Raw genomic sequence first — 25743 nt, 5'->3', positions numbered from 1 at the left:
TGAAATAAGTTCACCAAAGATTTTTATTGAAGGTGTGAGAACATTTATTTTGCGGACCAAGCATAAAGAGAAGAAAAGATGTGATGCTGCACCAAATTGGAAAGAACTGCATTTAAGAAATGAGAGTTGTTCAAAGTTAGCATTTTCATGCTGAGTATTACAGTGTTCTATACTAGCTTAAGGGCCAATAAAACCCCCCTCTGAGGAAAAATTAAGTCCTCTTTGAAAAGCTAAATATGTACTTAGCTACAGGAAAGTGAAATGGAATTCAGTTTGAAGTTGAACAGCTGTAAAATCTGATCAGGATAAACTAAATTCTGGTCAAACAACAGTCACTACTTTGGTCATCTCTGATCAATTAACTAGCAACAGAGTCAACTATGCCGACATAATCAGTAGCATTTTCATAGTTTCTTTTTTACTCTGTCCGTGTTTGTCAGTCAAAGGATGCGGCTGGCTATGCTACTAATTCTAGAGAAAGAGTTTAGATAAATAGTTCCTGTCTTTCAATTTCTTGATGCTTATAATAGTCAGAGATGGATCATAGAAATATGCAATAATGAGTCAACATCAGTAAATTTACAGTAAACAAGTTTTTAATACCTGGAATATGCGGAGAGTATGCAAAAATTCCTTCGAAGTACCAGATAGCTTTTGTAGCATTTGGAAAATGATCAGTCAAAAATCCACCACCATTTTCTCTATTCATTATTGCAGTATAGCCCCATTCGTCTCCTGAAAGTGCTCCCAAATCACAAATTTCAACAAGAAGAAGATCCCCAGGTTTTGCAGGAACACCTTTAGTATCTTTAAACCTAACTGGACCGCTCAGGTAGTGTGTCTGCAGCAGTTCGTGTCCCCATGTCCCATGTTAGGTCCAAGATTAATCGATAATTCTTTTCTAGTTAGCTTGTCTTTATAATCATTTAAAAGACTATTTTAATTAGAGAAGTTTCTGATACAATTAAAGTGTTTTTTTTAATGGAATTAAATCATATAAACAAACAGATTGTTTATAGAATAGTACTGTGGTTCCATCAACAAACTTGATGTCTTTTGCAGAATTATTGTCCTTGATCATACCCCCAGAAAAATCAACTGTCTCAACTCGGAAAACCTCTCCTTCAGTAGCTTCTGCTACATGAGGAATCTCAGGATGCCATCTATTATGTAAAGGCTTCTCCTGCTCCCATGGCCTCTTCTTAAGATCCACAGTTATCAGAGGAATTGGTGTCTGTGGAGCCATGACAAACTAACCAACCTTCCAGTGTGCCTGAGAAAATAACAACCAAGCTATTCTTAGTATAAACTTGTGTAGTCACATCCATCAATTTCAATAAACCTACAGATATACTAGGCTTAATACTGACAAAGAAAATTCTTCCACATTTGAAACCAGGGGCATCTCGTAGTATCCTGCAAGGAAATGGACAGGAAGTTTCCTTGGATAAACTAAACTCAATGTGTTTTGTCTGTTTATATCCAAACTTGGATGATACAATGTTTTAGGTAAAGAGAGCGAGAATCTCTCATCAGCTACGTCTTCTAGTATGATGGAATCAATTACACATGCAAGCAATTACTGTAATTAGTATTTGAATTATTAAACTGTCTAAAAGGTCATTGTAGTCACCATGAGGGAATCCCTTGAGTGCATAATGAAACAAAGAAATCAACTGTATAGTGCCCAAAACTGGCGACATCTAATATTTTATCCAGGGCTCTTTTTCATTAACAAAGAGTTTACCTTTGGGTTTCTCTATCAGGTTGACAAACACCATTCTATGGGAAGCAAATACATGACTGATCACTCAGCCCCTAAGAAATGAGTCAATGCCAGAAGCAAATAATTCATGAGATAATGTTCATACGTCTGTGGAGTTTCGCAATAGAAGCCAAGGTGTTGGGTTTTGTGGATGGGGGGACCAAGAGCCAAAATTTGAGGATAGCGAGGGGATGGTGGGGGGACGGTGGTAGAGTGGTGGTTGGGGGACAGAACTACCTTTCACGGAGTTAAAGATTACAATCAATATGTAATGGCATGTGCCATATAGCAAGCTGGTGGCATTCTCAGCAGAGATAGCAAAGGCACAGGCCATAACCATAGGAGGTATGTGGCTAAGCTATGGTGTAATTATGGGTAACATCAATTCTTTTAGAAAACAAGCACGATAAATCCAAGTATAAGATCAAGTATTTTTATTTCTTCATGCTGCTCTTTGGAAGATCACATCTTACTTTTTAGTAGGCATAAAATATTTAACCTTTCCAATAATTTTTTCTGATTTTTTGGTTTTGAAATGAAAAAGCATAAAACATTAACAAATTTTGATCCCCAAGACCCCAATGTGGACAAGCTGAGAAAATAAAGCGATTAGTACCTACGAAGGAAAATAAGGCCGCATTTGAGGTAAAGAAGTGTCGTACGAGACCAAAAAAGCCAAACCATGGACTCGGAGATAAGCATACGAAATAAAATATGAGTGCCAAGATGTAATGTCCCCATTTTTGGCTAGTCTGTGCAATTGATTGAGTTAGCTCAACGTAGCGACCCTCGTTAGTTGACAGGGTGTTTTGAGTGTCTCAGTTGATTACTTACTATTTTTAGTAAGTATTTCATGGGCGGTTGCTATTTTTAGTAGTGCAGTGGATGGCTTGGCAGTTGGTCGTCCCCTGTGGTTGATTAGGTTAATAATTATATGAGCTCTTAATTTTTTATTGAGTTGCATTATTATAATAATGTTTATATTATTATAATAATGACTTAAAGAGATATTTCTAAAAAGCAAGTTGGAAAGTTTCTAGTGTTGAGTTCTTTTGGGAAACTTCCACATTTTTTGAAGTAGAATTTTAAGAAAACTTTTGCCAACGAAAAGCTTATAAATGAGAGCTCTTTTCATCGGAAAAAAACATGCTTGATTTTATATTTGATTTTGTGCTGGCTTTTTTCTTAGTGCTTAACTGTGTGCCCTTGCTGATGTGTAAGGGTTGGAAATTCTGAGAATTGCACTAGCAATTTAGTTGTTGAGGTATAGCTAAAATTGCCTAACTTCTCTAATGTTCATCTCTGTAGCTAAGAAGTGTTTTTTCATTCCACTGCTAAAGTATAGTGGATTGGATACTCGTTTGCACAATCTCCTTCTATGTATTCTTTGTCTTGGAGATTGGTTTGTGATTACTGATTGGATAATGAGAAGAATCGAATTTACTCATCCATTTTGGAGACAACATTCTGAAAACTTGATTTGTTACTGAAGGCTGCCCATTAACATTCAGTGACAACATCCCATGTAGTAATACTTTCTTGGGCGAGCTTGGAGTCAAAATTCAGCTACCAAAGAGCTGGACAACATTGGTTTTACGACCTGCAATATATTGCCACACGTGTGGGGAGTCCAACCTTCAATCACGTTGGCAATTTGCAGACCTACGGTACATCTTGGTAGCATGCTGATATATTAAGGGAGTGACATTACAACCCATTGCACATCAACTACTCCAGTGTTTTGCATTTGCTAAGGACAACCAAGGATATCAGTCATTGCAGCTGAGTTTGGCAGTAAGAGAAGTCATTTTGGGTGGCACAATTTGGCAAATTACCTACAGCCAGGTGCGACTATTAAAATATATATTTATGATTTGTTGTTCTTCATATTAAATGCAAAGAATCGGTTTCCAGTTATAGTCAGAATTCATTATATTATTTCAAATTTCTTGTAATTGTTATCACGTATCAACTGGAGAAAATTCAATATAAATTGAAAAACAATTAAATATTGCAAATAAAAGTTTGTGCCTCATTAAACCACATTGGGAGCCAGTTCAAATTTTTACACAAGAGAGGATTTAAGAGTACTAAAAAGACAAATTTAAAATAACAGAAAATGCAACATACAAATTGAAGCCCCAATAATGTGAAAAGAAGAGCCTATGGCTTAAGAAAGTAAGTGCTTACAGTGGAGAGCATGCAAGAGGGTGCCTACAACAAGAGAAAAAGAAACATCATTCTGGATGGAGACAACGTTAGCAAGGGAAAGAACAGCCTATGGAAGAATGAATTGTACCAGGTACTATAATTTATGATTTAAATATTAATTAATTCATTTATGATTTAAAATTATTTAAATTAATAACATGATAATAATGCATGACATTTCATATGCACAAAGGGATATGCCATTTAAATACTTATTTAAATAAATATATTAGCCTAACAATTTATGTAAATATGTATATTCTCACTTTATTACTAAACACATCCTCATGGCCCAATCTAAATATAGAAAATGATAAAATTAAAGTATATGGTTGAAAACTATGTGTTTCTTATATTTTGCTTATAGTCTCATGATATTTATTTTGTGATTGTTTTATGTGACTTGTATAGTTGGCCAAACTAGGATGTGCATGTAATGTCCCCTTTTTGGGAGATTAGAAATATTGACATCTTATTAGATTTAATGTTAAAATTGACTTGGAGAGAGTAGACTCAAATTATAAAAAAAAATCAATTTAATGTTATAAAGAGGGCAAAAGGTCAAGAAGGAATAAGATGAAAAGCCAGAGGGAAGTTGAAGAGTCACAAGGGAATAGGACGAAAGCTAGAGGGAAGTCGAAGAGTCTTAGTTTGTGTATTAAAAAAGGAAAGAGACTCATTTTTGGGCATGCTTGATTTATGATTCAGTTCAGTTTTCTCTCTTGTGAGATTTTTCAGAAAGTTTCAGGTTTCAGCTAGTTTGAGGACCTAGCCCCTTGTGCTAGTAGACAATGGATGCAAACCCATTGTCCTGAGAGACATTAGTTCAGGTGATTCATTCGTGCTTACAAGTTCTTATTCTAGTATTCCAATCTAACTGTTAATTTATATTTAAGATTGGGTTTTTGTATTAGTTATTATATTGTTGTTGTATAATGCAATAATGTGTTTACAGAGTTGTATGGAAGTTTTCTGGTTTTATCACTGTGACTTTGTAATGCATTTCTATATTCTTGAAATCCTGAATATTATTCGAAAAGGAACTGGTTATTAACTTGGGGAGAATCTTCAGATTTAATCTTTGTATTGTATTCCATTTTCCTATATCTAAGTTTGAATATGGGTAAGTGCACCAAGTTGTGGTGCCAAAAGGGGGGTATAAGTGGACACCTTTTTCCTGAAATCAGCAAATTCTGGACTTCAACAAGAATTTGAAGATAGTTACGCTCAAAATTTTAAGATATGACAAAAACAAAAGTCGTAGTCCTTTGAATCTAGTTTCTAAACTACTAATTTTTTTTCAAAATGGTTTAGTTTTAGGTCCTCAAAAAATGGGGCCACAGAAAGTGGTACTGTTTATTCCAAAAAAACATAACATAGTACAAAGTGTGGCCCCCCCAAAATTTTAACTTTTTTTTTTGAAATTCTTTAATCGTTTCAGTCAAAAGTTACCTAACACTATTTAGTTTATCCTAGATTTTTCGGGTAATTTTATAATGTGTATTCTTTTTTTAATGACTTTTTAAATTAGGCCCATCCCAAAAACGTGAAATATCTGTGTGCTCCCCCTAGAAATGATTGAAAACTAATCTAAAATCAAAACTTCTTTTTTTCAAAGTGTGTAGAATGGAGTCTAGTTTCTAAAAAACTAAGTTGTTACAAAATTTGATGAATGAGCTAAAATCTACAGCCCAATTAGTACATGGTGGTTTCTGACAAAAATGAATATACATTCAAAAGAAATTATAGATGAAAGACTTAAAATAGTTCAAATTAAAAATAAATTATATGGTTAGATAGCTAACACAGAGACCTATAATGTTATGTAACCTGATCTTATCGATACCCAACCACGAGGAATCTTGAAGGGGAGCACACAAGAAAAATCAATCATTTTTTGTATGTTTACTGAAAAACACGTCTCAGACCTATTTATAAACTCCAAACCTTTGGGTTGGATCTTCAAGGCAAAACCAAGCCTTAGGCTTGGTTTTAATGCAAAGTTGTGAATAGCGCGTGCGCCCTATAGCGCGTACGTGCTATTAAAATGCTAGTGAATTCAAGGTAGTGCGCACGCACTATTGAGACCTAAATTGCAAACCAAAACCAAGAGAGAGCTAGGCGGGGTGGAGCGAGGGAATGGCTATTTGTGTGTGAGAGAGAGATAGAGAGAAAGTAGGGGATGGAAGAGGGGAGAGAGGAAGTGAGAAAGACTAGGGGTGGCAGAGAGAGTATAGGATGGGATATAGAGGAAATGTGAGAGAGTAGGGGTGGCAAAGAGAGTACAAGATGCAGGAGAGAGGAAGTGAGAGAGAGAGAGTAGAGGTGGCAAAGAGAGAGTACGGGATGGGGGAGAGAGATTGAAAGTAGGGGATGGGAAAGAGAGGAAGTGTGAGAGAGAGTACAAGTTGGGAGAGAGAGATTGAGAGTAGGGGATGGGGGAGAGAGAGAGAGTAGTTGGTGGGAGACGGAGTGGGAGAGGAAGAACGAGAGAGAGGAGGATGGGAGTGCATGTGTGTGAAAGAGAGAGAGTAGGGAATGAGAGAGGGGGAAGATAGAGTAGCTTGAGAGAGAGTAGGCAATGGGAGAGGGAGTGGGAGAGGGAGAGAGAGAGAGGGGATGGAAATGTGTGTAAGAGAGAAAGAGAGAGAGTGTGAAAATGTGAGAGAGGGTAGGGGGTAGCAGAGAGAGAGTAGAGAGGGAGAGAGAGAGAGAGAGTGAGAGAGAGTGAGAGTAGGCAGTGGGAGAGGGAGAGTGAGTGAGAGAAAAAGTAGAGGATGGGAGAGGAGAGAGGGGGGATGGGTGTGTGTGAAAGAGAGAGAGTAGGGAATGAGAGAGGGGAGAGAGAGATAGAGAGAGTAGGGGATGGGATAGAAAGAGAGTAGGCAATGGCAGAGGGAGTGGGAGAGGGAGAGAGAGGCTGGATGGAAGAGAAAGAGATTAGGCAATGGCAGAGGGAGTGGGAGAGGGAGAGAGAGGGGGGATGGAAGTGTGTGTATGAGAGAAAGTAGGGGATGGGAGAGAGTGTGAGAGTGTGAGAGAGAGTAGGGGTGGCAAAGAGAGAGAGTGAGAGTAGGGGATGGGGGAGAGAGAGAGAGAGAGAGAGAGAGAGAGAGAGTAGGCGATGGGAGAGGGAGTGGGAGGGAGAGAGAGAGAGAGGGGGAATGGAAGTGTGTAAGAGATATAGAGTTGGGGATGGGAGAGAGTAGGCAATTGGAGAGGGAGTGTGTGTGAGAGAGAGAGAGGGGGGGAATGGGAATGTGTATAAGAGAGAGAGTAGGGGATGGGAGAGAGTGTGAGAGTTTGAGAGAGAGTAGGGGGTGGTAGAGAGAGCTTGTACAGGATGGGGGTGAGAGAGAGAGAGAGAGAGAGAGTAGGGGATGGGAGAGAGTGTGAGAGAGAGAGTAGGGGATGGAAGAGAGAGAGTGAGAGTAGGGGATGGGAGAGAGAAAGTAAAGAGGGAAAGAGAGTACTTGAGAGAGAGAGAGAGATAGTAGGTGGTACAAGAGGGAGTGGGAGAGGGAGAGAGAGGGGGGATGGGAGTGTGTGTGACAAATCTAGAGAGTAGGGGATGGGAGAGGAGAGAGAGAGGGGGGGATGGGAGTGTGTGTCTATGAAAGAGAGAGAGTAGGGGATGGGAGAGGGGAGAGAGAGAGTAGGGGATGGGGGAGAGGAAGTAGGCAATGGGAGAGGGAGTGGGAGAGGGAGAGAGAGAGAGGGGGAATGGGAATGTGTGTAAGAGAGATAGAGTAGGGGATGGGAGAGAGTGTGAGAGAGAGTAGGTGGTGGCGGAGAGAGCTCATACGGGATGGGAGAGAGAGAGTGAGATTAGGGGATGGGAGTGAGAGAGAGAGTAGGGGATGGGAGAGAGAGAGTGAGAGTAAGGGATGGGATGGGAGAGAGAGAGAGTAGAGAGGGAGAGAGAGAACGAGAGAGAGAGAGAGAGAGAGAGAGATCTAGTAGGCGGTAGGAGAGGGAGAGGGAGAGAGATAGGGGGGATGGGAGTGTGCGTGACAGATGTAGAGAGTAGGGGATGGGAGAGAAGAGAGTGGGGGGATAAGAGTGTGTGTGTCTGTGAAAGAGAGAGAGTAGGGGATGGGAGAGAGTGTGAGAGTGTGAGAGAGAGTAGGGGGTGGCATAGAGAGAGTACGGGATGGGAGAGATAGAGTGAAAGGATGGGAGAGATAGAGTGAAAGGATGGGAGAGAGTGAGAGAGAGAGTAGGGGGCAGCAGAGAGAGAGAGAGTACGGAATGGGAGAGACAGAGTGAAAGGATGGGAGAGAATGTGAGAGAGAGTAGGGGATGGGAGAGAGTGTGAGAGAGAGTTGGGAATGGGAGAGAGAGAGAGTAAGAGTAGGGGATGGGAGAGAGAGAGTAGAGAGGTGACCTGGGAGAGGGAGTGGGAGAGGAGGAGAGAGAGGGATGGGAGTGCGTGTGACAAATCTAGAGAGTAGGGGATGGGAGAGAAGAGAGAGGGGGGATGGGAGTGTGTGTGTGTGTGTGTGTGTGTGTGTGAAAGAGAGAGAGTAGGGGATAGGAGAGAGTGTGAGAGTGTGAGAGAGAGTAGGGGGTGGCAAAGAGAGAGTACAAGATGGGAGAGACAGAGTGAAAGGATGGGAAAGAGTGTGAGAGAGAGTAGGAGGTGGCAGAGAGAGAGAGAGTATGAGATGAGAGAGACAGAGTGAAAGGTTGAGAGAGAGTGTCAGAGAGAGTAGGGGATGGGAGAGAGTGTGAGAGAGAGTTGGGGATTGGAGAGAGAGAGAGTAAGAGTAGGGGATGGGAGAGAGAGAGAGAGAGTAGAGAGGGAGAGAGAGAACTTGAGAGAGAGAGAGAGAGAGAGTAGGTGGTGGGAGAGGGAGTGGGAGAGGAGGAGAGAGAGGGATGGGAGTGCGTGTGAGCGATCTAGAGAGTAAGGGATGGGAGAGGGGAGAGAGAGGGGGGGATGGGAGTGTGTATCTGCAAAAGAGAGAGTTTAGGGGATGGGAGAGGGGAGAGAGAGTAGCCCAAGAGAGAGAGAGAGTAGCGGATGGGAGAGAGGGGCGGATGGGAGTGTGTGTAAGAGAGAGTAGGGGATGGGAGAGAGTGAGTGAGAGAGAGAGATTAAGAAGTGGGAGAGGGAGGATGGGAGTGTGTGTGAGAGATCTAAAGAGTAGGGAATGGGAGAGGAGAGAGGGTGAGAGAGATAGAGAGAGTAGGCGGTGGGAGAGGGAGAGCGAGAGAGAGTAAAGGATGGGAGAGGGGAGAGAGAGTGTGTAGGGGATGGGAGAGGGGAGAGAGAGTAGGAAGAGAGAGAGAGTAGGGAGAGAGAGAGAGTAGGGAGGGTGGAGAGTGATGTGTTCTCATATAGTGTGTACACGCTATAGTGCGTACAGCGCGTACACACTATGTGAAATCACCTAAAAATGGTCAAAAAACAACTTTGGGGCCCGTTCTTCATTCTCTGCTTTTGTTCTATTCTGCACTCTGCTATCCCGACAAAAATTGTGGGTTTCAACACAACAAACACTCTTTCAAGGTGGAAAACACTATTTCAAACTAACAAACACTATTTCAAGGTGGCAAACACTTTTGGAAGCTAGCAAACACCAAATTCAATCATTGGATACACGATTTGAAGACTTTTTGAATATTCCTTGTATAGAAAAGGTTAGTGCAATCTATTTTAAATATTGTTTGTTGATATATAGATACAAATTTGATTATAATTTGGCATGTTGTTTAATATATAGTGAATATTGAAATTTGTATGTTTCAATGAAATGTTATTTTGAAATGATTAGAAATTTGACAAGTTGTTTTATATATATATTGTGTATTCATTCAAATAATTATAATTTTTATATGTATTTGAATAATTTTTAATTTACACATTTTAAGTAATTCAAATGTTTGAATAATTGACATGTAGAAATCATCATCATGCCAAGGAAGAAACCAAAAAATCAAACAAATGAAGATAGGGAGAGAGATTTGGCAATTAAAAGAGATAAAATGAAATTACTACGTGGCAAAGAAAATTGCAAAGCAATAATGAAGAATTGACTTTTGAAGAGGATCAAGAACCACCGGTACCAAGAAACAAAGAGGAAGAATTGGAAAGACAAAGAGAACGAATGAGACTGTTACACTCAAGAAGACAATTGAATTGTGAAGCTACACCATCTTCTAATGTTGGAATCATATCGTCCGCTACACCATCTTCCAATGTTGAAGTCATATCGTTCTGTCATGTTGAAGAGACACCGATTTGTAGATCCAACAATATACACACTCCATCATGTCATGTTGAAGGCACAACATCAACACATCAAGTAGGTGATATTCCATCTTTTGCATCTTATTGCCAAGGCACATCATCTTTGGTTCAAGGTACGCAATACACTCAACCTTATGTTGATGTTCAAAATGTTGAGAGAATTGAAGAGATTATAACACCTTCTAAAATTCGTTTTAGAAGACCAAAATATTTGATTGATATTGATAGTAACATTTTGAAATCAATGCTTGACAAGATTAGCAAGCGTACTTGTCAAAAAAAAGTTAATCGTATGTGGAGATTATTTTTTGATGAATTAAATATTACAGGTCAATGCCAATTATTTGCTGAAATGATGAGGAATTTAAAATTTAGGCCTATCATGAAGATTCTTGGGCTAAGAACGATGGATGATTCAAATGAAAAAAATATTGTAAAGAATCTAATGAATGCTTATGACAAAGTGGGTTCTAAATCACGCACCAAAGATAGTAATATTGCAAGATGAGTACTTACATCAACAATAGTAAGTAGCCAAATGAGGAAAGCTTGACTCATGAGAAAGACAAGCAAAACATTAAAAATTGGTAGAGGTACTCTAAGGAGAGCCATGCTAAGGCGTGAGAGATTGGAAGATCCAACAAAAAATGAGTTATGGACATTTAGCGGTAGACTACCGCGAAAGGATAAAGAAATTCGTGAAGCCTTGAAATCATTGATCGAAGATTTTTGGAAAAATAACACACGTGTTTCCCCTAATCAAAGAGATGTTGTAAGAAGGAGGATTGGTAGCCAAAATCGCGAGCCACATGCGAAACATTTTTTGGACACAACTCAGACACAATTTTTTGCAAAATTTATTGGTATGTATCCTCAAATTCGAATAAGTCAAAGATTTTTTGAGATGGGTAAACCTTTTTATGTGAAGATAAATCACACACGCACAACTTGTTGTTGTAGGATACATATTGAATTTTCTAACCATTTTGATGTTTTTAGGTATATATGCGTAATTTTGCATTCTCAGTTTGTTTTGCAGGATTGTGACATAAATGAGCCACCAAGATCTTCAAGGGAATTCATATCCAACATTTTATGTGAAATAAGGGACGGCCAACAATTTTACAAGACATCATGCTTGGATGGTACGTGCTTATTTTGTGGTTCTTTGCAACTTTTATCAACTTGTCAACATATGGATAGTACACATGCAATTGGAAATGAAATAGTAGATTATGAAAAATTTAAGACAGTGACATATGCTCTAAAAGATGGAAAACATGGTAAAAGATGTGATTTAGTCATTGAAAAGATTCCAGTGTATGAGTTCATAAAGATTTTTCGTAAAAACATTATTTACGAGTATGCAAGGCATACCCATAGAGCTTGATGGCTGAATTTGCAATTCAAGTTGTGCAAGGATACGTTTCCACTGGATACCATTGTTTCGGTTGTAGATTTTGCAGAGAACTACACACTACAACCACAAAATGAGGTGCAAGCAAAGTAATATACTTCTCAACAGGTTTCCATATTTGTTCACATAACATTCATGCATTCACCTACAAGTACAGAGGATGACAGGAAGATTTTGAGGGAGTACCATTTTTACATCAACGATGATCAATCACATTCTACAGAGTTCGTACATGGTTGTTTTCAACTATTTTATAGAGATTTGGCTAACAGGGGCGGGTAAAAGCACAAACCTGTGTCACCTTTTATAAAGAAATGTGATATCAGAATGTGACAGTTCAACATTAATGACAAAAAAAATGGTATTTGTGTTTAAAATATGAAGATGATGTAAACTAATGAAATGTGTAGAATTGTATGAATTTTATGCCTATAATTTTTATAATTTTTTTGACTAAGAATTTATTCATTTTATTTTATTTTGAAGTCCCTTTTTTAACTGTAAAAAATATAAGATGTAGTTCTTGTCAAACAAGTATGTGCAAATCACCTTTTTTTGTTCTAATTTGAAAATATTTTATAGATGACATATATAGTTAGTGCTAAAAAAAAGAAATAATTATTTTTGATGTATATTTTCTTTGTTATAAGTACTCAAGTTCGACTTTGTCAGAATCCAATAGTTTTTTCCTCCCGTCAAAACTTCCCTATCAAATCTATACCTTCTTGAAAATAAATTACATATTCATGAAGAGGATTCTCTCCTCTAGTGATAAATGTATGTTTTTTATTTTTTTGATATGATTTACTATTTTTTATCATTTTTTGAGAGAGCATCTTCTGAAATGTTGAAATATCAACTTATAATATTTTGAGATTATAACATATTATCACTAATCAAAACACTCAAAAATTTATATAATGATGATATTGAATCTGAAATTTATAAAAGGGTATTTTTAGTTTTTTTTAAAAATTGAGTTTTGATAGAGAAATGAGATTTGACCAAAACAGGTTTTTGTATCACAAACGGTGACACAGATCTATGCTTTTACCCGGGCATCACATATCGTCAGCACATTATTTGGTCAAACAATTGTGCATCTCAATTCAAGAATGCACGGATGTTCTATTGGTTGAGCAGGATGCACAAGTTTTGTAGAATTCAATACATATGAAATTTCACAGAGGCTGGTCATGGAAAGGGAGAGCACGATGGTGCAGGCGCATGTATCAAAAGAGCCTTAGCTCGTGAAGAACTAAAGTACAAAGATGGAGCAATATTGACAAATGAAAATTCCATCATCCAGTGGTGTAACGCTACAATGGGTCCAGGTAAGGAAGGTGAGTCTACGGTTCGTAGATTTTTTTGGTTGATAGATAATACTAACATTGCACCATATCAGGATTGTTGCACACTAACAGGATCCAGTGAGTTGCACTCTTTTAGAAGCTCTGATGTAGGTTCATGGAGTATCCACACACGAAAAATGGCATGCTATTGTCCATCATGTGCAGAGGAAAATTGGGATGACTGTGAGTCGACTGAATGGGTGGACAAATGGGATATACGGGTTTTGGACCCAATTGACACCTATCGTCCCCCACAAGCACTGGAAATGGTACAGATGGAATCGTTTATTGACTTTGACCGCTTGTCTGATCTAGTGCAACCTGGTAATATATATATTTATATATCTTTGTAATTTCAATATGTAACTTTATAACTTTTACGCAAGTATTTTTTGAATTAATGACGACATTTTGTACATTTGTCACTACAGGCCATGTGTTTGTTGTTATTGCACCTGAAGACAATGAAGAAGGGACAGATTATTATTTGTGTCGTTGTGTTCAAGCCAAACAAAAATTGGATCACTTGGTTATAGATGGTGAAGGTTTAGAGTACCATGTCGGTGCGGTGGTTGTAACCAGCACATGGCTTAGACAATATTCTATGAAGAACCCTAACTTGTGGTTATTCGAAGATTGGCAAACAGAGAGGAAGATTCTTCATTATTCAAATCTTTTTGTCACATCAAATGTCCACTTGATAAAATATGGTGAAAAACCACATAATAAGAATCTTTGGAGAGTTCGCGAGTCAGACCACGAGGCAATACTTGAGACATTAAAATGTCGAGCAGATCCAATTGGCTCATTAGATTGAATACAGAGAGAGGGAGAGAGAGAGAAAGAGTGATCAACTGGATCCAAATACATTGTTGCAACCTCTTCCCCAAGACTGTCCACATGACTAAGGTGGACCGTATTGTTATGATGCGTAAGTGATGAGATTTAGTTTAAATCATAGATTTTATGTTTTGATTTGTTTAGAATCTAGATTTTATGTTTTGGTGTCTCCAATTTTTTTAAAGCTAGAACAATATTTTTCATATTTTCTTATTGTGACGATATTTTTCTTTCATTGCATGTTCTCTTGGATGACAGGAGGGAGAGAAGAAAAATAAGTAGATTTCCAAATAGCCAGCCACCCTTCTTCATGTAATTTATTCATTTAAGGTAAAAGTCCCATTTCCTTTGTTTGGCTTTGGTATTTGGTTATTTAAAGTCATTATTCTAGTTGGACCTTCATATGTTCGAATTTGGGATTGTTTAGTGTCTATTTGTTATGATTATACTGAATTATTAATTCTATGATGTTTCTATTATTTAATTATTTAAAATAAATTAAAACTTTTTGTATAAAATTATTATTTTTTATTTCTATCTATTTGTTATGATTATTTCTATTATTTAAAATAAATAAATTATATAATATCTCTATGATGAACTATTTATATTTCTAAACTTTGCATATTTTACACCATGACCAACAATCAAACTATTATAACAATACAAATACATTTAAATAGTAATGTAAGAATGGTTTAGTTCACATAAAAAATAAGTCTATCTTAGATATTCTAAATACATCACAAAACTTTATCGCTTCAAAAAAATTGGAATTTCTCCCATCTACTTGAGTTCCCATCAATTGTCCATAAAACTGGGAAAGGGAATAGGTGCTATGCTCCCAATCCCAACATCCTCCTATCCACTACTAGGAGATGTGTGTAATGTAGGATTCAGCTCCATCAATTTAGTCATTTTTTTCACTAGTTGATTGGGACTCTCACCATTTGTTGCCAACTATGGTGACAATGCTTGGGGTTACACTTATTAAGTAAGAATATTTCCTAATCTAGGGATTAGAGCATTGAACATATCAGAATGTGATTTATGCTATGGGAGAAGAGGTATGTTGGGCATACTAATTGATTCTAGGGCTAGTGCAATTACATCTCCATCCACTAGTGTTGTAAATATAATTTCTATAGTTGTTGAAGGTGCACCTCCAATATTTGGTCTATATCTCTTTCAAACATTTAGATTATCCTCTCTTTCTTTCCTCTTCTATTCCTTTAGTGCAACCTTCTCCGCAACTCATTTTCCCCTCTCTATAGCATCTAAGATCTCATTTCTTGCAATCTTTTCCTCTCTCCCATCTTTCCTATCCCTGATCTTCTCCTTCATGTAAAGTGCATTAGCCTCAAATAACTTCTTAGTCTCTCTTGTTCCTTAGAATTTTGTATCCTTTTTTTTGGTAGCTATAGGAATCTACTGGGTAAACCACTATGTTGTTTTCTGTCTAGTGGCATGTAACGTATAAAATCAACATCTCCATCATAGTCATTTTGGGCTTGGGTATCAAAAAATTGTTAACTATTTATTTCATCATGGTTGCCACCATTTGCAAAGCATTAGATGACGTCCTTGGGGTCAACATGTGGTGGGGATGGAATTAAAAGGGAAACATTTTCATCCCCACAAGTATTTGGTTACCCAAGGTTTGTGACAACCTTCTATAACCAATCTAGTTGTGAATCTTGCATTAGCAAGCTTAATCTAATATCAATGTTTGTTGTATGCTCAAGGTTTTATCTCCTATAATAGTCCATTGGCTGGTTCAGGTTTTCTGGTTGGGTATTTTTAGGTGCAATTGTACCTAGTCCCTTCATATTTTGTCCATAACTCCTCAAAAAAGTGTTAATTGGTTCATCTAATAAGCCATTGATTTTTAGGAAGGATTTAATAGTGATTTCCTCCCCCTCGCTTTACAACTCATCAATATTTGCATCATCTACAGTAGTTGTTTCTTCTGATCCACTACTTGTTGGTTGTGGTTTAGATCCCTATTTTCCATCCTCATCAACAATGAAGCACTTTCTTGGGCCTATATCATTCACTAAAACCTCCCTATTCAAAGACCATATCCCTATCCTATGGAAACCACTCATTATATTATCGGGTGTAAGTGCCAAATTGGAGGCTTTGCTGGATAACATTCCTAACTCCTCACGACCAATATTGATTTGAGGGTTCCTAGCCAATCACACATTCCAAATATGTTTTAAGTAAGATTTTAATGGTGAGAAAAAACTAACATCCATGATTGACATCTATAGATGGTATACGCTACAAGTGACACACAATCTATGCCCAACTTCTTTGCTTTATCAATTATTTTCCATGTCATATGGATTCCATGATCATCAAATACTAGAAGATACCTTTTTGAGAGAAACACCCCACATGGAATTGTTCTTACAAAGTGGTCTAGCCAATTCAAGAATAATTATTTCATCATCCATCCATGTACTTGGACTGTCATGCAGGCCTTGAGATCATAATTGAAAATGTAGTTTTTTATATGTCTCTTAGCCTTGAACAAATAAAAATTGGAATTCTCTAACCAACAGTAATGTAAGGAGACCTACCCTGCTAGTTTAGGCCACTATGCCCAAACTAACCAATGACTTCTTCTGATCCTATAGGGTTTCTTCTTGACCCTATTCCCAAGAGGATATCTCCCAACTATCCCCTTCCCTAGGATCTATGCACACCAATTGACTATGTGACAAAGAACTCATGGTGGATAAATCTGAAGGAATTTCGTAGGAATACCTTTCTTTCCAAAATCACTCTCATCTATCCATGTTACTTCAGATTCTGGTTGATCCTTCCATTTGATAAGATGCTCCATATAGGTGCCATGACAAGTCTTCTTCTTGATTCTTGAATCCATAACCTTTTCAGCTTTTGGCTGAGATTATAATGGGATAGTGACTTCTTCAACCTTTGATTTTGTTTATCCTTCTATGAATGTAGGCCCTTTATATTGAACTTAGTCCTTGACATTAAAGATAAGGTAAATTTCCAAGTTTGGTGGGAGTTCTATTTTTTCGGCATTAGAACCATAATTTGCAAGTACCTCACAAGGTCCTATCCTATGCATTTGTAGCTTGGTTGGAACACCCTATGCAAGTACCAAAACTCGTCCTTGGCATCATATCATGGCCTCAACACCTTGGATCATCTCAAAACATCTCATCTAACATGTTCCAACTCCTTGCACACTCTCAGCAACTCATCTCTTACACTTTCTCAATTTTGCCTCTTCTAGGCTTGTTCCAACTAGCCCTTGCCAGTCACTAATTTGTTGTTTTCTACAAAATTTTCCATAGAACTTCCTAAACTATTGGGTGATTAAAATTACCCTTTTCCTCACTCTAAAATATACTCCAAAACCAACTACACTTGTTTTGTAAAATATCACTCAAAACTGGCTATTTCAGTCTGCTAACTAGGCCTAGTTTGAGGCCATTTACAAAGCAACTCACAATCCCTTGACTTTTGGAACTCCCATGACCCAAAAAAGTCTTAAGACACGACTCAAATGCAAGGATTCTTCTATTTTTTTGGTCTCATGATCAACTTTACAATGGTTTTTACAAAACCCTCCTTTCTAGCCCCTTTACCCTAGGGCTTTCTAGAAATCTTACTTTGCAACGTCTCTAGAACCCCAAAATGGTTCAAACACCTTCACTTTGGTTATATTAGATGACTTCAAACATAAAATGCAACTCTTGTTTGTAGAAAACACTAAATCCACCTTGGGAGCAATCACATACCCCTTTTTATGCACTCAAATTTTAGGGAAAACTATGAAAATACTTCTTAAATGGTTTCAACACTCAACTTTTCAGATGGAAATGGTTATTATAGACTCAAACCAACAAGAAAAATCCCAAACTTGAGGTTTCTCAACACTCAACAATCAAATTTCAAAACTGTTACCAGCACTTACTACTAGGACAATTTCTAGTTTTAATGGTCAAACTCCCAAACCATACAAAGGACCCCCCGCTGTTTTTGTATTTTTAAACACTCTTTTTGGAGACCTACAATAACCTCTCTCACTTTTTGGAGATCACACTCTGTTTTCATTTTACGACACCATCTCGGGTGATGCTGAAACTTGCAATGTCGGCTAGTACAAAGTTGCCAACTGCCAAATCTCTCTCACCTTTCCTCGTGGGATCGAACTGTCTGCTTCGTTAGCTCCGCATGGTCGGGTAAAACCTATCCCCAACCTCATCCTATCCCCTTCAGTGCTCGAACGTTCTCAGGCACGCCAATCCAGAATGTCCCCAAGGGTCACTAAATGCCATAGGGCTGCGATCTTTGACGGGGCATATCTCGGAGCTCGTACGAGGTATGGATGCGATTCCAGTTCCTACAGGACCATGTTGTAGAGACCTACAATAACCTCTCACTTTTTGGAGATCACACTCCATTTTTTTTTTACAACGTCATCTCGGGTGATGCTAAAACTTGTAGTGTGGGCCAGTACAAAGTTGCCAACTGCCAAATCTCTCTCACCTTTCGTCGTGGGATCAAACTGTCTGCTCTGTTAGCTCTGGGTGGCTGGGTAAACCCTATCCCCAACCTCTTCCTATCCCCTTCAGTGCTCGAACGTTCTCAGGCATGCCAATCCGGAATGTCCCCAAGGGTCACTAAATGCCATAGGGCTGCGATCTTTGACGGGGCATATCTCAGAGCTCGTGCGAGGTATGGATGCAATTCCAGTTCCTACAGGACCCTATTGCGAGGACCTACAATAACCTCTCTTGCTTTTTGGAGATCACATTCTGTTTTCATTTTACAACGCCATCTCGGGTGATGCTGAAACTTGTAGTGTTGGCCAGTACAAAGTTGCCAACTGCCCAATCTCTCTCATCTTTCGTCATGGGATCAAACTGTCTGCTCCATTAGCTCCGGGTGGCTGGGTAAACCCTATCCCCAGCCTTGTCTTGTCCCCTTCAGTGCTCGAACGTTCTCAAGCACGCCAAACCAGAATGTCCCTAAGGGTCACTAAATGCCACAGGGCTGCGATCTTTGACGGGGCATATCTCGGAGCTCGTGCAAGATATGGATGAGATTCCAATTCCTACAGGACTATGTTGCAGAGACCTACAATAACCTCTCTCTCTTTTTGGAGATCACATTTCGTTTTCATTCTACAATGCCATCTCGGGTGATGCTGAAACTTGTAGTGTTGGCCAATACAAAGTTGCCAACTGCCAAATCTCTCTCATCTTTCGTCGTGGGATCAAACTGTCTGCTCCATTAGCTCCGGGTGGCTGGGTAAACCCTATCCCCAACCTCTTCCTGTCCCCTTCAGTGCTCGAACGTTCTCAAGCACACTAAACCAGAATGTCCCTAAGGGTCACTAAATGCCATAGGGCTGCGATCTTTGATGGGGCATATCTCGAAGCTCGTGTGAGGTATGGATGTGATTCTAGTTCCTACAAGACTGTGTTGCAGAGACCTACAATAACCTCTCTCGCTTTTTGGAGATCACATTCTATTTTCATTTTACAACGCCATCTTGAGTGATGCTGAAACTTGTAGTGTTGGCCAATACAAAGTTGCCAACTGCCAAATCTCTCTCATCTTTCGTCGTGGGATCAAACCGTCTGTTCCATTAGCTTCGGGTGGCCGGGTAAACCCTATCCCCAACCTTGTCTTTTCCCCTTCAGTGCTCGAACGTTCTCAGGCACGCCGAACCAGAATGTCCCTAAGGGTCACTAAATGCCACAAGGCTGTGATCTTTGACAGGGCATATCTTGGAGATCATGTGAGATATGGATGAGATTCCAATTCCTACAGGACTGTGTTGCAGAGACCTACAATAACCTCTCTCACTTTTTGGAGATCACATTTCGTTTTCATTCTACAATGCCATCTCGAGTGATGCTAAAACTTGTAGTGTTGGCCAGTACAAAGTTGCCAACTGCCAAATCTCTCTCATCTTTCGTCATGGGATCAAACTGTCTGCTCCATTAGCTCCGGGTGGCTGGGTAAACCCTATCCCCAACCTCTTCCTGTCCCCTTCAGTGCTCAAACGTTCTCAAGCACACTGAACTAGAATGTCCCTAAGGGTCACTAAATGCCATAGGGATGCGATCTTTGATGGGGCATATCTCGAAGCTCGTGCAAGGTATGGATGCGATTCCAGTTCCTATAGGACCGTGTTGCAGAGACCTACAATAACATCTCTCTCTTTTTGGAGATCACATTCCATTTTCATTTTACAATGCCATCTTGGGTGATGCTGAAACTTGTAGTTTTGGCCAGTACAAAGTTGCCAACTGCCAAATCTCTCTCATCTTTCGTCATGGCATCAAACTGTCTGCTCCATTAGCTCCGAGTGGCCGGGTAAACCCTATCCCCAACTTTGTCTTGTCCCCTTCAGTGCTCGAACGTTCTCAGGCACACCGAACCAGAATGTCCCTAAGGGTCACTAAATGCCACAGGGCTGCGATCTTTGACGAGGCATATCTCGGAGCTCATGCGAGATATGGATGAGATTCCAATTCCTACAGGACTATTTTGCAGAGACCTACAATAACCTCTCTTGCTTTTTGGAGATCACATTCTATTTTCATTCTACAATGCCATCTCGGGTGATGTTGAAACTTGTAGCGTTGGCCAATACAAAGTTGCCAACTGCCAAATCTCTCTCATCTTTCATCGTGGGATCAAACTGTCTGCTCCATTAGCTCTGGGTGGCTGGGTAAACCCTATCCCCAACCTCTTCCTATCCCTTTCAGTGCTCGAACGTTCTCAGGCACGCTGAACCAGAATGTCCCTAAGGGTCACTAAATGCCACAGGGCTGCGATCTTTGATGGGGCATATCTATGGGCTGTCAATACTTCAACTATACTTTAAGTCAATGATTATCAATATGTGAAAAAATGGAACTCGTTGTATTTTGAAGTACTGAGAAGATGGCCTTGCCCTTCCCCAGGAGTTTCAGAAATGGGAGACATTAGGTAAGAGAGTGAAAATATTACTATTGCTTCAACGCACATGACGCAATTGGAAATGCAAATTTTGATGGTAATCATTTTGTGATAAGGGAGAGACTAGGGATTATCATTGTTACTATCTCTTTAGTAGTGGAATTTTGTTTTCTCTTGAATTTGGTGGTGGGGGATCAGTGGTAAGACTCCTTGGATATTCCTTCTTATGATGTTAGTGACAAGTGTTGCTCTTTGAAAACACTTGTACAATCTTTTTTAAATTATTAGATAAAAACAGAGAATTGTAAGTATTAAACATGATTAGCCTTTAGTTCCTAGAAGATCTTTATTTCCCCATATATGCATTTAGAAAGTTAAGTTTTAAGAAGATCATAAATAGAAAAAATTAGAGAAGCGATTTAAACATTTATATTGATTGGAATCATGTGAGTCTTGAGTTTCCTCTACCTTTTAAAGAACGTTCCTTAGCTAGCAGACCTAATTCCACATTCCATAAGACTGTCATTGCGCTAAAGATTTAGGAAACCAACTGCTCTAAGATAAAGCTTCCCAGTCAATAATAATCTAGCCTATTGAGGTACATAATACTTCTCAATTAAACTTGTGTTAATTCAATATTAATTTTGTAATTAACTACAATTTCAGTATTTGTGTACAGGGGGTGACTGAGAAAACTATTTGAGGTCCAATTTGAAAATATATTTGTAAGGATCTCGACCAAGGTTCACAACTTCGATGATTAATACATTCATTCAGGCCAGAACCTCACTACAAAAAAAATAATATATAAAAAAGGTAGTGAATAACGTCATGTCTAGACCCAAATCAACCAATGAAAGTCAAATTAGCATAATGTGGAACAAAAATATATGCATTGAGTGGGTTGTCATAAAAAAGCTTCATAATAAAATTCATGTCTAGAATTAAAAGACCTTAAAGAACATTTATGCTTGTAACACAAATGGCCATTCAAAACTGAATATGATTACAATATGTGAAATAGCATTACAAGAACTTGTAATGCTCTTGTGAACATCGTGTTAATTCTTGTAAGAATCCCTAAGATGCTTGTTATACTCAAAATTTTGTTGAAATTGAATTAATTTTTATCCTGTCGATTAATTGGCTTAGGGTGATATATGCTTCTTGGATGGAATAATGAGTTCGTGATTAATTCTGTATTAAGATTCATAGCATCTTCTAGTTATTTGCAAAGGAAATTTATAAATTACTTGCTAATGTCATATGGCTTGCTTGAGAAAGATGTTCGTGTTCTTATTGATGGGTACTAATGACTATCCACATTTAGTTCTTCAATATCCTATTTGACAAGCTTTCCATAGACATTTCTTTGCCATACTAAGTATTTTTGAAAACATATTTGAGTAGAAGGACTACAGTAGATACTACATGATGTTTTAACAAATAAAGTAATGGGTTAAAGACTATTATTTCCAAGGTATTATGTCATAGTATTTTAATTGTAATGATCTTAAACTAATGATATTCTTGAAGGTAACTTCGACATGCAACAAGAAAGACAACCAACAGCCAAGGCTATATTGTGCCTACAACCAAAGCCATAAATGCTCACAGCCAAAGCCACTAGTGCACATAGCCAAAGCCATGGATGCTTATAGCCAAAGTTACAAGTGTTCACAGCCAAAGCCATGAGTACATGAAGTCGATGATCACAATTGTTTACAACTATTCACCAGAAACAACTTCTTTGCAATTTTTGAGAAATACTAATAAAGCAAAAAAGAACATCTACTAGTTGGTAGACATAATGGCAACTCTCTAGCAATTGAATTTAATTTCATACATGCACATATCTAATTTAATGTCATACACGAACATATCTAATTTAACGTTATACATGAACAAACATATAATATAAAATGATAACCAATAATGCCATATACATTAACAAACACATAATATATTATAATAACCAATAATGTCGTATATGAACAAACATATCATATATTAACCAATAATGTCATACATCAAATATAGAATGTCATATGTACATCAAATGTGTATCGAATATGTCTCTCAGATGCCTATATATATACATGGGGAAGGAAACAAGTCTCTATATATATGTATCAAATATATCAACTACATCTTTTCCTTCCCACGAGGGGAAGGAAACAAGTCTCTCGACGTCCTCTTCCATCATGTGGAGGGAGACAATGGAGATGACGGGGCCCTCCTGACACGCTCACTTGACCTCTTGTTGAGGCTCTTCTCCAGGTCCAACTGATACAAAGAAAGTAGATATGAATCAATATTTATTATACGTTGAAATCAAATATATGTACTCACAAAATCAATTATTTTCTTACCGCCAACAAATAGTCACTCTCTAAGTCCACCTCAAATGCTCATGGATGATCAGGCATGACAAGACCCTACAACAATTCAATAAATATAATCACTTATAAATAACATTAGAAATTTTGAGATTAACTATTATAAACAAAAACTAAAATGAAGAAAATTCTTTCATACCTCCGTCAGTGGCTGTGAGCTAGCCATAGCTGCGGCCACTCCACTATCAACAGACTATCGCAGATGAGGAGGTGTGTTCGACATCATCAGCTGCATGTCATACAATACACGTTGTTAGAAGTTGTAATATTTTCTTGGTGTATTTATAAACCAAGGTTAGAACTCCTTTCTTTATTGTTGTAATATATTAGGATATAAGCCAAGGTATCCTAATATATTTATTTTTGTCCTTTTTCCACTACATCTTATTTTGTCCTCTAGTGGAATATGTGAGGACAAATATTTATTGTAAGTTCTAATTTTAGATTATTCCTCCTTAAGAGGAATCTCACACTTGGCCTCACACACTTATGAATGGTGGCATTCATAGACATGGGAGTTACATTCTAACTCCTCTCTCTCATGTCTATTTAAGAGATGACCCTCCTCTCTCATTTAACAATGAGGTTTCTTCCTCTTCTAAAATATTGTATGAGTCATTGCTCTCTTGCTCTCTCTCTTTTTCTTCTTAGGCTTTTCATGCCTCATTCATAATGTCACAAGGGGTTTTCTTTGCTTTCCCCTTTCCAAATATCTTGTCTCATGGTGTTGGAGCTTGAAGCTTTCTCTCTCCTATTTTATGGTAATATCTTTTCATGTATTATTCACTTAGATTCTTTCCTGGTATTGCTTATTTATAGATTTCTTTTTCCATTTCTAACATGGTATCAGAGCAGTTTAATCTTTGTTTTGAGTGTTTGCATGAAGGTACGATTCGAAGGAGACTCTTGAGAGAGATTTCACTAATTTCTTCTTTAATCTTCTTAAGATGGAAGAAATTGAATTTTTTTTGGATTTGGCTGGTTTACCACCAAACCCGATTAACTTTTGTGTGCTCTAATTTGTGCAGGTTACTTCTTTTTTTTTATCGAACTCCCTTTGGCAGGCTTGCCGCCAAAAGGTTTTCCTATCTAGATATCTTTTTTACTATGATCTAATCACTTCCCAACTGCATATTGGATTCCGATGTGTTTGGCAATGGGTGTGATATTTTTTGAAGGTTTTATTTTTCTGCCTGTGTTTTTTAACATATTTTTTAGCAATTTCCTTATTCTCTTGATCGCTTAAGTCTGTCTTTGCTCTCCCTTTGTGGAGGCAATTTTTAATGCATTTAATTGCTCAAAATTTGACTATGAAAGATTAGATGTAGATTTTTGATATGTTGTGTTCAGTGTTGGATTTGAATTACAGGGAGAAATGGAAGTTCGCAGTTGGATTAGGTTTGAACAATTCTTTTCTTTCATCTTTAGCTCGGCTTTAAAGTCGGGCATGCCGTGATTTGTAGGTTTTTCGAGGAAAAGAACGAGTTCTATTTTACACGCAATCTATTTTTAGGAAAAAATTGTTAGTTGATTTTGTAAATCGAAAAATTGTTAGCTGAATTTGCGCTGTATTGGAAGGGTTTGGATTCTTGAATAGTTGCATTGATACAAGTAGTAGCAGTTCACATTTTCAGGATCATCCATGTCATTTTCAGATAGAAACATGGTTGGATTTCCATAGTTCTCTTTTATATATGTTACGGCTTTGTACAATCCCCAAGACACAATGTACAGCCAGTATGAATTCGCCCTTGGACCAATTGGCACTCCATCACGTGCATATGCAAAACCTGCATTCCAGTCCATCTGGTAGTCTGTAACTGTTTGTTTGGTTTGTTTTGGATCATACATATAATAAGCTGTATACTAATTAACTCCTAAGAAGTCCATTGAACCCTTAACCATTTGGGCTTGCTTTTCTGTAAATTTAGGCAGTCTTGTCCCAACAATTTCCACCATATTATCAGGGTATTTCCCATATACAATAGGGTGAAGAAACCAGCCAATATGGAAATCCCTTGATCTTTGGGCAGTTGCCATGTCTTCCATGGAATTTGTAAGGGGCTCATACCACACGAAGTCCAGAAGAATACCGATTCTTCCCTTCTGCTTCGCCTGATATTTTTTGTCTATAGATATGTACGACAACTGCATGTGAGAGCAGCAAATTATGTGCAACAATGAAGGGCTCCATTGCAGAGGTGCTTTTCAGAGTCTTCATTTAGTTAAATGGTTCACGTGGTTTATGCGTGTGTTATCTTGTTGTTGATCCGTAGCTGTAGATTTTCTCTTGGTAATTTGAGTAGAGAGAATCGATTAGAAATCCCCAAGGTTTTCTTGCTGGCAAGTTTATCCCGCAGTTTTTAGGCATTCTTGGTAGGTGAGGGCTCTATGGTTATTTGTTGGAAGGAATTATGATACTATTTCTGCTTGACCTATCAGTTTGGGGTTTTGTTTTCACTGTTGCCCCTCATGCGATCGGACCACCGGATGGGAGTTTGGACGACACAGGTTGTTCCCGGTTGCATCTCAAGGCCTATTTG

At 38.3% G+C, this 25743-nt stretch overlaps 1 pseudogene; it reads right to left on the bottom strand.

Moving 5' to 3' along the window:
- Positions 1-24751: 24751 nt before the first annotated feature.
- LOC149564507 (beta-glucosidase 1 pseudogene) lies at positions 24752-25421 on the bottom strand (annotated as a pseudogene).
- Positions 25422-25743: the final 322 nt, after the last annotated feature.

The sequence above is a fragment of the Cupressus sempervirens genome, chromosome 3 (genome assembly GCF_028749045.1).
Source record: "Cupressus sempervirens isolate cs-2001-9-10 chromosome 3, ASM2874904v1, whole genome shotgun sequence".
Lineage (NCBI taxonomy): Eukaryota > Viridiplantae > Streptophyta > Pinopsida > Cupressales > Cupressaceae > Cupressus > Cupressus sempervirens.
Note: the sequence above shows the minus strand (reverse complement) of the source record. Positions and strands in the feature narration are given on the sequence as shown.